Source organism: Emydura macquarii, unplaced genomic scaffold (assembly GCF_026122565.2).
Source record: "Emydura macquarii macquarii isolate MOO-44397 ecotype Brisbane River unplaced genomic scaffold, CSIRO-AGI_Emac_v2 contig_1390, whole genome shotgun sequence".
Classification (NCBI taxonomy): Eukaryota; Metazoa; Chordata; order Testudines; family Chelidae; genus Emydura; species Emydura macquarii.
The window spans coordinates 9,911,632-9,925,194 of NW_027131527.1; the positions used below are offsets into that span (position 1 = coordinate 9,911,632).

Sequence of the window (13,563 nt, forward strand, 5' to 3'; positions counted from 1 at the left end):
CCATCTGACAAATTATGCATCTGCATAGACCCAAAGCCACTGAATTGGACATTGAAAACTTTTCCATTGCCTACAATTGATGACATATTTCCAGAACTTTCCAAACCCAGAATCTTCATGATCTGAGGAATGGACTTTGCCATGTAAGCCTGAATAAAAGGTCCAGTATGCCAACAACATTTGTAACCCCATTTGTTAGCTATCGATGGCTGGACATGACCAGCATCGAGGTGTTCTAGGGTATGTCTATACTGATGGCGGCAAAGTCGCCGCCGCCAGATCGATCTTTCTGGATCAATTGAGTGGTCAGTGTGGACCTGCTCAATCAATCAGGAAGTTGACTGAGTAAAACCGCCCCCTCAAGTAGCATAGCACTGCGTCGACAAGAACACAATTCCTGTCGGCGCAGTGCAGTGAAGACAGCGCGCAGAAGGGAAGCACAGCAGTCGACGGGAGTTACACAAGCTACTCTGAGTAGTTTTTGTAACTCCTGTCAACTGCCGCCGAATCTCCAGGTAAGTGTAGACCAGGGCCTAAAGAAGACTCACCCAAGTGCTGGAAGGACTGCCTGGGGTTAAAATAATTGCAGATTTTATCCTCATTGTAGATGAAGGGAGCAATGATACAGAAACTGAAAGAGACTGTAACAGAAAACGACAAGACGTTCTCTAGCAATGCAGGGACAAGAACATAAAACTCAACCCAGAAAAAAGTTATAAAGTCCAATCTTGAACCCTAAGAAGACTAACACACACACAAGGAGACAGAAAAGAATAGCAAAGAGAGAAAATGCAGCTTCTATCTCTGGTGTTAACTCTCGCTTGTAGCCTAACTATAGTAAAAACACAGGCACACCACTTGGTTTTATTAACCACTTTGAGATCTGGCACATTTGTATCTACATCAGACTGTTTTGAGAAGGAAAAAGGAGAGAGTGAGGAAGAAGATGGGGGAAGGAAAAGGACACGGGGTGGGTGGAAAGAGACAAAGGCTGACATCCCAGGTAATATTTCGATCTCACTTTTGCAACTTTCCCATCAATATATATCGTTCTACATTATTGTGACATTTTATGGATTTTCACTCACTTTTCACAGTTGAACTCATAATTAGGGTACATTTTTAGGCCCAGTTATTACAGCACGTCAGTGCAGATTTACAGCTGCCGCAGATTACTGGGAGCACAAAGGTTATCAAAGCTGAGCTTGGAAAGTGCTACTGTAGCCTACATGTGGAGTGACAAGAAGGGAGTGAGGCATGCCATGTAAATTTAAGTTCTATATAAAAACTAAAACAATAGCATGAGTGTAGAGGGTGCAGAATAGCAGAGAGAAAAATATGCATCATCTTGAGGTTTCGTTTGGTTTGCTCTTCATCCTAAGAGCATCATTATCCTTTTCCCTATTAAACCTTGGCCCAGGTTCTCCAGTATAAACAAAGATAGAGCTCTCCATTGATTTCAGTAGCAGTTTTACTTGTGTAGGGACTGCAGCATCAGGCCTCTTTTCCCAGTTCCCTCTTTTTTTTTTTTTTTTTTTTTTTTTTTTTTTAAATAAATTGATTTTTAAATAGATTTGTGATGGTGGTTTTCTAACACAGGAGCCTGTGAGATTTTTGAAGGATCTGTATTACTCAGTGTTAGTTTAATTATCTGGTCATCTCTACAGAAAATTGCCATATATCCTAGCATATTTACTTGACTTTGTTTCCCATTTTTTTTCTTTTTAGATACCATGTTGTTTTGGAGTTTGAGCCTTGTGGTGGTCTGGGCTGGGTAGGAAGAACTGGTATTGTCAAAGAAAATAAGAACGGAACTACATCGCTTATCCTTTGAGATATAAGAAACAGGGATGGAGTGAAATAGAATGCAGAGGCAGAATCTTGGTGCATAGTTACTGAGAATGTAGACAATAAGAAGGAGTCTGGGTGTGACCAGAGAGAGCTATGGAGATTGTAGAAGAGGCTATGGGAGCTAACACCTACAGTAGGTCTGAGGTAGTAAAATCCATGAGAAGGAAAAAAAATCTGTAGAAGAAAGATAGAGGGAAACTCTATCATGTTCCAATTTGTCAAAAACTGCTAAAAGAAAATAATTGTGTATTTTACCTAGAAGAGCCACAAGGGAACCAGATGTTAGTCATTTGTAAAGGTACTGGGGTGACATGAAGTATTTGGAAATACTGTTTAAGATGTTGTGAGATCTTTTCATGAAAAGTGCTATCTAAGAGCTAGGCATTTTTATATACTCTTGTATCTATAGCTATGCCTCTTTTATATAACAGTTCTCTACAACAGATATGACAGTGAAGAGGTGATAGGTCAGAAAGAGAATGAATCCAAGTAGGCGTAAGCTAGGCAAAGCAAGAAAAGACAGCAGTGTAAGGCAGGCAATGTGGTAGGCATTAAAACAATTATTTGACAGGAACTAGGAATATTGTTGTCAATGTCTGTCTGAAAACAGAGGCTCCAATTCAGAGGCTATGGGGAACCCATACAGTTCAGATCTTCTATTTTGTGTTACAACAGTATCTCTGAATCTGACTAATTGGTAACTGACCCTTATTTGCTGTTAGAATAACTGCATCAGAGGACCTTATAAAACAAAAAAACCCATAATTTCTGAACCCTCTTACAATACGTTGAGAGTATTCTAATCACCAGCCTTTACAAAGGGGAAGAGGGAGTCCTTGTAATAATAAATTCAAAGTCCTTGTAATACTCCTAGGAAAGAATCCTATTTCCCAACATATTCTCAAACTAGTAGAAACCTCTTTTTAAAATCACCACAGATTATTTTGGAAGAGCTGACTGTAGATTGGTTAAATTCTAGTGACAGGAAAATTACTTGAGACACTTAAAATAGTTGTACAAAATATGTGCATGAAAAGTAGAAGGACTAAATACTTTCCATTTGTTTAATGGCATAAGGGCACTTGCAAATTGAGGGGTAATATGCATGAATAACTACTTCCTCTGTGTAACCTGATATATAGATTATGTATTAATTATATTGATCACTCAAGAATTCCCAGTTATTACTTTGAAGATTGACAGATTCTTGTCCCAAGATCAGGCCCAATATTATTCAAATTATTTTGTAGTTGGGAACCTTGATGTGCACAGCAGCAACATTCAGACTATAGGAATTCTCCTACGTTACAAATAGTTCATTAATACATATAGCGTAGTCACACACACTTCAGCTCAGTAAGGTAGGTAGACATACTAGAGAATGTACATTTGTATACTCTCACCATCCCTTGCAGAACAATCTGAAATGTTAGCTGTCATCTTCTTCAACACCATTACCTTCTCCTTCATCACTAGTGGTCATCATTCTGGCACCTCCCAAGGACTGCATCTCTCTCTCCTCCCACCCATAGGCTGGGATGCAACTTTTATAATGAGTTAAGCTGATACCAGTATGTTGGATGCACATTCATTAGGGGTTTCCCCTCTCTACATTTGTGTTTCCTTACCGTACTAATGTTGGAGTGTCCTCTTCCTATAGGTTAGTATATTAATGATCTCAACTTATTATATATGTCAATTCGTTGCCATGGCCCTCTTGTGGTTCAGTATCTAAGGTTGTAGCTCCCATACCTGTTATGTACACTAATTTGTTGCTATGACACTCTTTGGTTGGACCCATGTTTCTGTGGTCAGAAATTCTCCTTAAACACTCTATTTTCAGCTCCCCAATACTTGCGGTTTTCCATTGGGCCATTTATCTGTGCCAAAGTTAATAGGCCTCAAACCTTACGCTAACTGCAGAAGGATACAGGCCTGTAGACTCCTTGCATTACTACGGAGTATAATGAAGACAAGCTAATCCTGTGGGCTACATTTGTTACTGTCTAGTCCCTAGTAATTCTTCTTGGTGTTGGGTTAGTCTCTTAAAGGGATTTCTTACCAGCATGTTTTAATTGGGGCTAGACACTTTACATTTGGCAAAGATATACAGCTGTGGCACAGAAGGAGCCATTTTGTAACTGGTTGCTGCCTGTTGCTTATCGCTCCCATCCAGCTAAGAAATATTCTTTTAAACCCATATTATGTTCCCGTAATTTGTCTTTTCTTATCGCTAAGGAGACGGCACATTCTCAGATAACTGGTTGCTTTGTTGTATAAGAATTGCAATGTCTTATTAAGACAATTGAATACGGATACCATTGAGAAATGAAAGCTATTTAGGGTAACAAATATTACAAATGTAATTTTGGTAAGAAAAAGTTTGTGGTTTCTAAGGTAAATAGTCACTCAGAACTGTTGACATTGTGTGTGGCTTGGTCCTTTCTGTAGAGTTATTTTAAACCTAATACAGGGATAATCTGGAGCTCAAATTTTAAATCTTGAGACTGGAGAAGCTGCTACCATGGCCAGGAGGCCCATGATAATCTAAACTTCACAAGTCTACTGGTATCAGACATCTTTGGTATGGATGATGATTATCTTGTAAAATTACCCAGGTATGGGAAAAGGTTATGAAATAGGTCCTCCTGTAAGTGACTGTTCCAACTTTGTGGTAAACTGTATCTAAATCCTACTGATATTCAGGTAAATAGAGTGATATATTTGAAAACTGCACTTTACAGGTGCTAAATTTCAGAACATTAGGGATCACTTAGGGAAAAATACTATATATGGTAGTTGAGCACTTTAATGTCTTTCTAAAGCCAATAATGGGAATATTTAAAGCAATTCTGGAGACCTATGGACTCCATTTTGTACTACACAAGAGGATATGGAACAAAGGTGTCTTTTAATTAATCTTTTACACCATACAGCTTGTGGACCAGCTGGGGACCAGCGCAGTTGTAATATTCATGAACCTTTCTCGGGCTCCTGTGGGTATGTTATAGTCCAGAATCTCTGCCTCACTGTAGAGGAACCCTCTGTAGTCCTCAGCACACCTCCTCCCCTATGCCAGAGTTTGTGAGTGGGATAGCATAAAGCTGATTACGTCAGCCTAGTGCTTGAGGACATTTTCCCTATATCAGTATACAGAGACTTGGAGGAAGGGTGTGAGGTCAGTCTCTCTCTCTTTCTCACACATACATATGGAAATGTTCAAAAGGAAGCCCAAAAACTTGAAACTTTGGCCCTGACTCTCCTTTGCATCAGAGCTGCTGTCCATTGTGCCACCAGCACAAAGCTGCCCTAATGTAGTCATAACTAACCACAGGAGTAACCCCCAGCATAGGATGATCTTCTGTGTGTGCAGAGCCAGCATAAAGGCTCCTATACTGTACCTCTCTGCATGGCCAATATATGGGGAATGGCTGGGGAAAAGATTTCCCAACACGTTGGTGATCCTGACTGTCATAATTGGCCCCAAGGAGACATTTAAAGCAGTACTCTGGCTGCTCTAAATTATAATGGAAGACAAGCCCAGTGCCTAGAATCAGAGAAGCACAAGTGACTTAAAATGGTCTTTGTAACCCATCTCCCCTGAGCAGTGCTCTTCAGTGACAGCCAAGAATTTGGACTTCAGTGTTTGCCAAAAGATGCAGTAAGTTGTGTAGACTTCATGAGCAAATTTGGGTTTTGCTTTTGCATTGCAATCATATAGAAATCTATTTTAAATGGCTGTGGCACAAAATTAGGGGAATCACCTTGATTTTACTTAATGATTGTTTTTAGACAGTGCCATACACTAGATGAGCATGCAACAATTGACGCAAATGAAAAGTCCCTGTCTTGAAGGCCATGGAAATTTGATGGGTTTGTTTGAACTTGATGCTCCATATGGAATTCAGGTTGGGTTTAAGTCCATGTGAGTGAAGGATAAGGAAATGAGTTAAAGTTAAATGCAATGTTGGCGTGGACTTTTCCCAAAGCAAAAACCACAGCTACAGAAGTTTCAGTTAGATAATTCCAGCAGGTCTTGATTATAGAAATGGTCGTGATTTTTTTAATCCTCTTTTTATTCAAAGATTCATGTTTTTCATCTAGTGGAGAGCTGACTTTAAAAAAAAAAAAAAAAAAAAAAAAAAAAAATCCCCCCAAAAGAGTTTTGCTCAGCCCCCTGCTGACTTCCTGGCATCAATTCTTGTTTAACTTTATGAACTGTGGCCATAAGCAGCCCAGTCTAAGTAGACAAGGGTTTGTAGCATAAACCTCAGCATGGTTTTGTCACAATTTATAAAGGTTCCATTGTTCTGCTAGTTTTTCAGTCATTTGCAGTAATTTTTGTGAAATTTTTGTTTTCAGTTCATGTAATGCAGCTGTGGAACCTTACTCTAGGAGGCCTGTGACCAATCTGTGATTAACAGCTCCCCAGTCCTAGGTGAACAGAATCCTTCCAACTCCTCTCCCCATTTAAAGTTAAAACCTTATGTACCCTTATGTATGTGGTGGTGAATACATTTTTGGACTCAGGTGAAGTGGGGAAACGAATTGGATAGCTGAAGGCCATCAACTGAGAACAGCCTACTCTCAGACATACAAATCCAGGCACTGCTTGATAGCTGAGCACTGTAGTGGTCCAAATTGACTTTGTGTAACACAAGGGGAGAGGGTATCCTAGATACAAAGGATCCATACTTCATAGGCTTGTAAAAACCCAATAGGCTTGTAAGCCAATGCAATTTACAGAGAGCTGGTGTTGCATGTTCTGTACCAGAAGTTCCTTTAAGTAGACAAGCAAAGTCCCATTCTTTACTAAATGGCAGAAATAGTCTTGGTTCATGCTGAAGTGTTGATAAACTGCCCAGATGAAAAATTGGAGACTGCCTTTTCTGCCTGATAGGTTAAAGGCTCCCTTTCTACAGGTTTACTGTATGTGTTGTGTTGTGTTCATGCATCTCTAAAAACATTGGGCTGGATTCTAGTCTCGCTTAGGGCTTGTCTACAGAAACTTAAAGTGAAATAACTAAATGTGTTTTGTTTTTTAAACAGTATTTTAAAATAGGACACTCTTACTCTGAAATAAGTATCCACATACAGACTTGCACCAAAATAACTGATTTAGTTCATTTTGGTGCATGTCTGTATAGACCAAACTCATACACTAGTAAATCATGAGTAATTCCACTAAAGTCAGTGAGCCTGAATCTCCATTGACTTGCACATACTCGTTTAAACTTGTGCAATGGGGGTATAAAACATTACCAAGTCAGAATTATCCAGTCATTTTACACCAGTGGTAGCATTTTACATCCACTTGGAACAGATGTAAATGACTACACAAGCTGCAAGGCACTGGAAAATCAGACCCAATGAAACTACACGAGTGTAAATTTGGTATAATTGAGGTCATAATCAGGCCTATTCAGTTTCCCAAAAGTTGGGTTTATTATTATGGGCCAGATCCTGATCTCAGTTATACTAGTTTAAATCCTAGATTATTTCTCTAAATCAGTGAAGTTAATCAAGGATTAAACCAATGTGATTGACATCAGAATCTTTGGGTGTAGATTAAATCTCTGATGCAGAAACTTCTTTGGGTATGGTCTACCCAGCAAAGAAGAACCTGTGGCTGGCCCATGCCATGGGGTTTGGGCTGCAGGGCTGTTTTACTGCTGTGTAGACTTCTGGGCTCGGGCTGGAGCTTGGGCAATAGGACCCTGCGAGGTAGGAGGTTCCTAGAGGTTTGACTCCCACCGAAGCCTGGAAGTCTACATAGCAATGAAACAGGCCAGCAGTCCAAGCCCCACGAGCCTGTTGGCTGGCCTGGGCCAACCACAGATTTTCCTTTGCTGTGTAGACATACCCTTTGTCAGAGATGACCTGTAGCTGCTGATGGGGGGCAGTGGCTTAAGCCAAGCAGCAACTTTGGGGGGGGGCACATGACCCCACATACTCCCTAAGCATCACCTTTGCCCTTTGTGACCAAACACCATATATCTTCCCAGCCTGGTGAGACAGGTGTATTGAACCAAAGGACACCGTTGTCACGTTGCATCAAGAACCAGGAAAGAGAGAGACACAGAAGACAAACGAAGAAGAAAAATAAAGCAAAGATGGACCTAAACTGGAACTATGAATGTGATGTGCCATTTTCCTCACCTGCAAACTTTGGAGATTTGCAAAAACAGGCTCCAGGTCTTTCTCATTCCTGGTTTCAGGGAATAAATCAAAACTTAACTGAGATTTGACTCTGACAAAAAGATCCACAATCCCATGTTGCTGGAAGGGTCTCCACCACTGGATCCTTTGCAGATTTAGGGTCAAAGATTTGCACGCACACAATAAAAACCACCCTCCGATGTACCTAGCTGTAGCAAGATGAAAAATTACTTAAAATCATCTCAAAGAAAAGTTCCTCTGGTTGATCTATGCCTTGCATATTATGGGACTATAATATTATTGCCAGATTTTCCCAAAAGTGTTAAATAGCTAGAAGGAATTAAAATATATAGTTTGGTAAGAAGGAGTGTGCGACAGAGGACTAGTTTTCAGATGACCCTAGAAGAGCAAATTACAAATATCCACGTCTCTCAACTCTGTCCTTCAGCTCATCCAGCCTCTTTCAAGCAAGCTAGTTGCAGGTGTGCTATACAGACTGTCCACCTGATACCTTTTGGCTTGTGCTTGAATGTGACATTGAAATGCAGTAATCAAACTAACTGAAGGCTTAACATTGCCAAAAAAAATTTCCAACAAACAAAAGAAACATTTACCTAAGCTAACAATATCTTCATCTATAGTTAGGCAAAGTGCAGATAGTCTGCATACATTAGACCACTATTACATAACACTGTACGAATAATACTTTAAGTTCTGCTTTTGTGGACAGCATAATGGGACGGTTGACATTCAGGATCATCCCCTTTGTTGACAATGTTAAATGGTAGACAAAGGAACCGATAGCCCTTGGATGCTTTTGCCTTTGAACAAGAGATGGGCTTGATTTGGAAAAATTAAAATAGAGATTCAGTTTTGAATTAATTTAAAGCTTGCAGTGTTTTGGTTTGGCCCATTAAAAAGGGGGAAGGGGCTAGTAGTGAACACTGGATCTTGATCAAACTCCTGGCCTCACACCACAGTTTGATCCAGGATTTTGCCCATGAATATAAGGGTTAGCCAACATTTTTGGATCCATCTGGGTTCAGATTCTGAACTCCCAGAAAATGTTCGGATCCATGATTTCCTGGTCCACCATCTCTATTCTAAACTTCACAGAGCTGCTTTAATCACTTAACTAAACCAATCTTTGCTTATGAATGTTAAGGTAGTTATAAAAATTAAGTAAATCACTAAATCCTGGAAGCACTGTTCTTTGAAGATTGAGACTTTTTTGCAATTAGGGTAATAAAATCTGCTGCCCCCTCCCCCCCGCCGTCCTTTTAGTGTGACTCTTCATAATATTTGCTCTGCAAATATCCAAATAGTTTATTGATCACCACTTGCAAACCTTTCTAATTAAGAGTGAAGTTCATTAAATAAGCATGTAGAAAACTACATCTGACTGTGTGAAATGAAATGTGTATCTGACAGGCTATGAATTTGTGACTATAGCGTGAATTGGATATGAGTGGAAAATGAGTCAAAAGATTCTGATTTCCTACTAGAAATGATCACTTTTACCCACTAAGTGTGCCATCTATGTATTTCTCAGGGAAAGTGAAGTAAGAAGGCAGCATTTTTTATTTATGGTCAGGAAGAGTCATGCTGAATGACATTATTTACTAGTCATTATATTTTATAAACATAGACCTGGCAGCAGGAAAAATAAGTAAGTGGAAAACATAGTGAGAGACCTTGGCCCGCATCCTGGAACTGGCTGTGTGGGTGGGCTCCAGCATGCATGCTGGGTTAGCTGCAGGCTATATTAAAAGAAGGGAAAAATAGACTGAGGGGAAAAGGTGGTCAAAAGCCTTGAAAGAGGAGTTCAGGGACAGTCTAAGAGAAGAATCAAGATGAGACATTTGACAGATAATGCAAAGACTAAAATGACTCCAACTCTAGAAGAGCCATTCATCCAAAAATATTTTAGTTTATTTTTCTTATGCTGTAGTTTATTTTAAACAAATACCCATATAGCTAGAAATGTAATTATCATATTCCCATAAAAAGCTTCTTTATTTCATCCCTTTTTAAAAAACCTTTAATTCCATGTACATAACTTTTACTCCAAAGGGTCCCTAAAACGTGAAATTTCAGGATAGCTATCAGCCAAAAATAGCACAGCAGACCTGCTGAGACCATGTCATGAATTGTAGTATAAGGAGCACTTTTTTGGGTTAATGTGAGTTTTTATTTTTTTAAGATAAAACCATAAACTTGCAAAACATAATATCAGTGACCTGTTTCTTTACTTCTAAAATGACTTTTAGCACTATCTCAGTGATATTCAAATCTATTTAAAGTCAGTTCATGGCTAAAGCTTTTTAATAGTACAGACAAATTAGTAAAAGGAGAAAAATGTTCAATAGCATACGTCATAATATGGAAGATCCAACTGTGGGACACATGACAAAGACCCAACATGAAGGACTCACAAAATCATTCACACAGGGAAATGCTGTGGATTCTCTTCATTAGTCTAAACAACTCTTCTTATAAACTTATCTTCCTGATTTTTTTTTTTTTTTTTTTAATTTCTGATGTAAATGATTTTCAGCAATTAAAGAGAGGGAAAAGCCAAATTTGGAGGAATATAGGTAACTTTGGGATTAAAACTGTGGATCCCTCAAAATGAACTACAGTTGAGAGGTATGTTCAGATCCTTAGCACTATTGGCCCTTATATTATGGTGAGGTATGCATATTTTGATTTTGTGGAAAAGGCAACCATTCTATAGAGTAGCTTGGACTTCCAAACCAATGTGCAAACATTCACTTAGCAGTTAAAGGTTCAAATGCATTTTATAACTATAATGTCTCAAATTGAGACTGTTACAGTACTTTTAATTTTCCTTCTAGATTGGTTCATGTTCCTGATGTGTCCTTCCTGAAGTAACCTACATGCTCAGATTGCCACTAATAGCTGGCAGAACTGCTGTGTCCATTCACAGCGGTATTTGTTTTGCCTTCTATCGGCATGTCCTTTTCACAGTATTTGTCCTATTTCAGTATTTGTTTCCTTGCTGGGTTCTTATTTCAATTTTAATCTTATTTCAGTATTGACTTGTTCCTATCTGTTTTCTTTTTATATGTACTCCGTGTCTGTTCCGTGCTCTGTTAGCTATAATCAGAACTCATTTTTGCTGTGTCCATAAATGACTCCAGGGGATAGGCATGTCTAAAGCAGGACCTTTTCAAAAGTTCAGAGTAATGATTCAGGAGTCTGCAGGTGAATGCCAAATTGCCAAGTTAATGCTCCAAAATTTCACAAGCACTCAGATGGAATATACACTTTGTACACATGGGACCAATACTTAGCAAGCCGGCTTCATGGCCATGCCATTTTATTTCTTTCTCCATTTCAGCTTTTATAAAGAGAATTAATATTGCTAAAAACGTTTTATTTTAAAGTCTTTAAACAGAGTACCTCATATTTTATAATAGTTACAATGAATCACTCTCTTTTCAAGATGGATAAATGCTATTTCACTTCTCAGCAAGACCAGCAAATGGCATAAAGATGCAGAGAATCATAAACACAGCAATAAAATACTCAATAATAATAATGGGCCTGATCCTGTATTCCTTGTGCACCCCAAACTCCCATGGACTTAAAAACACTTGCAACTCCATTTGAAAACAGTGGCAGTTGTAACTAGATAGGGCCTTGTAGGATTTAGTCAATAGCAAATAAATGTAAGGTTACAGAACTCTAGTCTGTGTCAGAACAGTTAGTTTAATGCATTCTTTTTTAAAAAGACACACACATCCCCTTCACCTTACAGCCTCTCCTCAGAAGTTATCTTCTGCACCTAAGCGGTGTCACTCACTCTCTATCAAGAACTTGTAGCTCAGTATGAAAGTAACCCTTTGTTCACATTAGGGGTTAGGAGGAAATTGGAGTTGGGCCCAAACCACACAGTTTGAATCTGGCTTCAAATCTTAATTTTCCAAAATGATTTAGCATATTTCGGAGCAGGGATTTGGCTCAGTCCCTTGTAAAAATACTACATAGCTAGTCACAAAATTTGGTTCTGGATCCAGATCTGGGCTTGATCTAGCATGACCACTTAGGCAGAACTCCCAGTGACTTCAGGAAGAGTATTTTGTCTGCTAGGACACCTCTGAACATGAAGCGCCCCATAGTTCAGGGGTGTTCAGATCAGTGATTTTTGGTTCAGGATAATCTCTAAAAGAAACCTCAGTTTAGGTTTTGTTGTGTGGTGTTTGCTGATATCACTGGATTCTGAATTTCGACATAGGAAACCATGAACCAATTTTTTTTAAAAACTGCACAGCTGGAGCACATCAGTTCTCCTTGTGAACCAATAGGAATATTCACTATAGAGAGAGAAAGAGGGAGTCAGAGCCTCAACTGTGAATCCTTTTTATGGCAGTGTGTCGTGTTGGTCCGGCCCAAAGTGCTGTCTTCAAAAGGTTTCAGTGAGTAAACTGATCTGACCATTGTAGTTGTCTTTCTAAGCATGATTTCTATATTATGATTTTTTAATGAAGGATAATTGCTATCTGGTTGCTAAGTGACTCTTAGGTGAATGCCAATGTGTTCTTAAAGGAATTTGACATGTCACTTGCAGACTCATACACTGTAGTGGTAAGAGGCTGTTGCAAGCAGTCCCCACTGCAATTTGTTGCATTCGTTCTGCAATGGTATTTGTAAGGTTTCAGTTTCAAAGCAGTGCAGTGTAATTTGGACAAGACTTCTAACAGTGTCCAAAAGAGGCATAATACAAATTTACACTTTTTTCAGAAGTAAAACTGTGTAGTTAGTCATATCAGTTTAACACAACTTTTTTTGTGCTACTGTCCAATGAGTCTCATGCTACTTGTAGTTCTTGGCTAAACACAGTTTTTGTATCAGTATTACCATGTTGGTTGGTTGAGGGGGGTGTCTTTCTCTTGTCAGTGGTATAGTTATACTGGTAGAACCCCTCAGGCGGATGCAGTTGTATTGTTATAAATGTGCTTATTCCTGTTTCTTTTAAGAAAGCAATTTTACACCAGTATAACTGACAAAACGAAGGGGGATTGTACTGCTTTAACTATACTAGTATAGTTAAAGTAGTGCAACATTTGTGTGTAGATTAAGGGTTTACACCTGCTTTCTCCAACTTTCATCAGGGTGGTAGAAACAGCTTTTGGCTTTGCAGAACTGAGAAGTAGTTCCAGCCTTTGGCTCATGCAAGTCCGGAGTTCTTGGAGCATGGGTCACTACAGATTGGATTGGAGGGCCAGAGCCTCTGTAGGGCTCAATCTGGTTCCTACATAGCTCACAACAAAGGGGATTTGAAACTGTGAAGGTACAACTAGTCCTCGTTCAGAATAACCTGGTCCTCATGGGAGCATGGTACAAAGAGTGGCTCCTTCCTATTGCCACTTTTCATCAGAGCTGCAAATTATTTTCTTGAAGTTGGAGGAAAGAATGAAGCAGACAGAGCTGCAGCTCTCCTTCCTCCATTGGTCTGGTCCTTAATGTGCTGATGTTCCTACCCTCCAAATCACCTAACAGAGGAGCACATGTGGCTGGACACAGGCA

General features: G+C 39.3%; 1 long non-coding RNA gene across 1 annotated transcript in view; it reads left to right on the plus strand.

Annotated features, from left to right (window-relative positions):
• The window catches only part of LOC137156046 (uncharacterized), a 56,839-nt gene extending 48,644 nt beyond the window's left edge, over positions 1-8,195 (plus strand). The window contains exon 3 of the long non-coding RNA XR_010920657.1: positions 7,857-8,195. This is a non-coding gene — a long non-coding RNA (uncharacterized lncRNA). The remainder of the gene's footprint in view (positions 1-7,856) is intronic.
• Positions 8,196-13,563: the final 5,368 nt, after the last annotated feature.